Genomic DNA, 4,344 nt, shown 5'->3' on the forward strand with positions numbered 1-4,344 from the left:
CAAGAGAATTCTATCATCAGTTTGGTGATAAATTACTGATTACTATATAGAAAACAAATGGAAACGTCTTTAAAATTTAAAATAGACAAGACAAAAAGCTGAGCAAAATAACAATAACAAAGATGTAACTTTGTATGAGTCGACTTGAATAACAGTTGCACATTCATAATGTAAACATAAATACATACACACTTAAAAATGGATATAACCATAGTGCCAGGAGGGAAGCTCATATATGTTAGTAGACAGGAAAGGGATTATCAGCAGACAATATCTAAAATTGAAAACTCAAGAAACAGAAGTATAGTCAAGTTATATAGAAATATGGATATAAAAGCCAGAAAAAAAAACCCAACTAAAATAGTTTAAAAACATTTGCTTCAGAAGTCTTTTCCTGCCTCATCCATCAAACTTCTAATTTTTACTTGAAAACAGACAGCTCTTCCCATTGGGCAAATGCCATACTCTTTTCCTGTTAAAAATGCAGAGGATAGTTTGGAAGAATTAATAGTGATATACTTAGTAGTGAATTGGTTCTGGCTTTCTATCATCTGTCTGTCTGCCTGCCTGCCTATCTGTTTAGAGACCCCTCCAAGAAAGCCATACTGTGCGGATCACACCATTTTGAAAGAGGTAGAACAGAAGGTAAATGTTTGTAAATATTTTGAGTTGTTTTGCATCATTTCAAGATGATTGGTGTCAGAATTTCGAGGTTTTATTATTCAATGTATGAAACTAAAATCAGGAAAATAAAAGAAGAAATGGCCTACTAGTCAACCATTGCTCTCTCTCTCTGTCTCTCTTTTTTAATAACAGAACCTTGATTTTTTTGTTTGTTTGTTTGTTTTTTATGTCTTCATGCTCCTCTGTGTGGCCTTAACCCTAGAGACTGGCTCCAATCCAGTCATGATAATTCTAGTCCCTGACATTGGAAGAGGCATGTGACCCAATTCTAACTGGTGAGATATTAGAAAATTCTCACAGGAAGGACTGTGTGGTGGATTTCTTAGTTCTCAAAATCACACCAGGGTAAGATGACTCCCTCTTCTACTTTGAACATCACAAGACTGTGATGCATGGAGTCGTGGTGGCCGTCCACAGCTAGCTGACCTGGGGAGGCTGGCTGACAGAGAAGGAGGAGAGAATGTAGGGCCTTGATGGCCAGGGTGAGCCAACTCTGGAACTACCCTTCTTTGGGAATTCTATGCACCAATCAGTCTCCTTACCTTTTAAATTGTCTTGTATTGAGAATTGAATTACTTCCAGCTAAAAGCATCCTGAATAATACAAATACCCATATCTAAACACACAGTGAATTTTCAGAATAGCCAGGATCAAGAGATAGTCCTAAAAAGCTTCCAGGAGGGAAAAAGACAGCCCTCCCAGAAACGGGAATCAGACAAGAAGCAGACTGGCAGCAGGGCTGGATGCTAGATCCCTGTGGAACAGAGCCTGCAAATCCTGGAAAGAAAATGGCATCATTCTAGAAAGTAGCCATCAAGTGTGAGGACACACTAAAGAAACTTCCAGACTCCTGCGAATTTGAAAAGTTCACTTCCCAAGCATTTCTCCTTAGCAAATAACCAAAAAGAGTACTCCAACAAAATAAGGGAATGAACCCAAAAATGGGGAAACTGAGACTCCAGGAAAACAATAGTTCCAAACCCAAAATAGCAGTCAGGAGAGGCCTCAGGTCTGCAGCTGAAGGAGGAGGAGGTCAGAGGCTGGGGAGGGAGGACCCGTGAGAAAAACGAGCTCCGTGGAGTACCATGTGCTCCTGGTACAGGAAGTTATGACAAGGGCATTCCATATAAGATGGAGGCAGAAAGGCATCCAGGTATTCCATGAAAAATAAAAAGATGTAGACTCACAATCTGTATATGAAGCTTAGGACTTGGGTGGGATCCAAGAATAAGAAGAAAATGGATTCTAAGCAATACACAATGGTAGGAAGCTGGGAACCAGCAGGCATGTGTTGAATAAGATGGATGCTTCTTCTCTCCAAAAGAAAAACAAACTGAACATAAAAGATACGATGCAAATATGAAACAAACCGAAATAGATCATGCTTTTGAGTAACTGACAATGTGAAATGCAATCCTAGGGAAACTTTTTTCAGTGACTGAAGGATACTGACTGTGGCTGCACAAAGAAGGAAACATAATTCTGGCACGTGACTTGGCTCAGCAGCGATAAAATTTACACGGTCAAAATCACATTAGTTTGGTTTTTGCTTGTGTGTTGGTTTTCATCTTTGAGAATCAATCTATAAATAAAACTAGAGATGCACCTTATCAATCTTGACAGTGTAAGAGTAGAGATGTGTCGACAGATACATCTGTAAGCAGAGTTGAATATCAGTAGAGGTATAATGTCCCCATGTCACAGAATAGGGAATCAAGAAACATGGACTATGGTTACGCTGGAATAAGAAATAATGTAGGACAAGATACTTATGTCTTTTAAATGTCCTGTTCTGATGGGAATGCTTACAAAGTTTCGCCAGCAAATACGTTGCTGTGGTGTGTTATTTATATTTTATTTCATTTTTTAATTTTTCTGTTTTTGAGCAATGTTATGTTTACAGAAAAAAATTAACTGGAAAGGAGAATTCCCATAAATCACCCTCCCCCAATAATCCCTCTATTTTTAACACCTTGCATTAGTGTGGGACATTTATTACAATTGTTTGTTACAAGTGTTGAAATACTCGTTCTGTGGCTTGTTTTGTTTTGTTTTAGGTTGAGAAATGTTCCTTTTATTATTAGTTTATTGAGGGTTTTGCTCAAGCTCTATGTCAGGTTTTTAAAATTAGGAAATCTACTAAGATGAATATGTAGCTTCCCTTTAACATGCTAGCAAATTACATTAATGGTTTTCCAATATTGACTAATGAGAGTGAGAAAAATGGACTCATCAAGAAATACTGTTTGAATGTTTTGGATTAAAAAAAATAAAAAAATGTTGATTCCTTTCTCACACACCACACCCAAAAGTAAATTCCAGATCAATTAAAGACCTAAATTTAAATATTAAAACCCTGAAAGCGTTGGAGGAAAATATAGAAGACTATTTTTATAGTCTTGGGATTGGGAAGGACTTTTTAACCAAGAAGCGGAACCCAGGATTCACAAAAGAAAAAGATGGGGAGATTTAATTACATAAAAACATAAGCCTTTTTACTACAAAACAAAAACAAAACAAAACAAAACTGGCCCCTAACAAAAAAGAAAAAGGACAGGCTGAGGAATAATATTCATTGTATATAGCAAAGAAAGGATTCATCTCCATTACATATAAAGGGGCTGTGTGTATTGTCAAAAGAAGCAGCAACTTATTAGCAAATGAACAAAGGATATAAGCAGACAATTCACAGAAGGACTCCAGCTGTTTTTAAATATGGGAAAAAATGCTCAGTGTCAAAATGTAAGTGAAATACAGGGACCCATTAGAATGGGTAATAATTAAATGGGCAGGGCGGCTAGAGGGAGGTGGGATTGGGTGGGATAGCAAGAGAAACCTCCTGGGAAGAAGAGGGGAGCTAAAGGGCATGACTTGCTGCCCAGCCAGGTCAGCGCCAGGCTGTGGGGGCTGAGCCTTCCCAGGATGGAAGGCTGGTGGGAAGTGCAAGGTGCAAAGCCCAGGGCTAATCCCACCATGGCAGGTGACAGTGGGCAAGTGGGGGGGATGATGAGGGTCAGTTAGAAAACTGGGTATCTCATCTCCCTCCCCCTCATCCTTGCCCAGACTGCCCCTTTACCACCCACCTCCAGAAGCAGAGAAACCCTACACTCCCGCTGTGTCCCAGCTCTCTTGAGCCCTGACCCAGGGCCCCACCACACATGTCTCTATCAGAGCAGCAGCAGGTGGAGAAAACGGAGGTGGGAGAGGAGCAACCTCATTTCTTTCCCCCACGTTTTGCCCTGCTAAAGACTTAAAAAAAAAATCAGCCACTGTAAATTCATCAGGAAAAAAATTAATGACAAATGGAAAATGATGGACCAATTTAATGTTCTATAATTAATCATAGGAGCACAGCAAATGAAACCACTTCAATTTCACTTTATTTGAGGGCCTATTTATTCAAATTATGGATGGCTGGGCTTCTTCCCAGCCCAAGTTAACTTTCAATCTAGCAATGAGGAGAGGAGGGTAACTATCATCCCAGGGACAGATGATGCCACTTCTCATCATTCTCCTGTTATCATCTCTACTTTGGGGTGCCCCAGACTCACTTGTCCTTACTCTCAGTGCCTAGCTGGGTCCTTTCATAAATCCTTCCTCATTGGCCTGAACAAATCCTGTTCTATGGTAAACAAGCTTGTTTCTCCTGTGTCCTTTCCA

Source organism: Meles meles, chromosome 6, assembly GCF_922984935.1.
Source record: "Meles meles chromosome 6, mMelMel3.1 paternal haplotype, whole genome shotgun sequence".
NCBI classification, from domain to species: Eukaryota; Metazoa; Chordata; class Mammalia; order Carnivora; family Mustelidae; genus Meles; species Meles meles.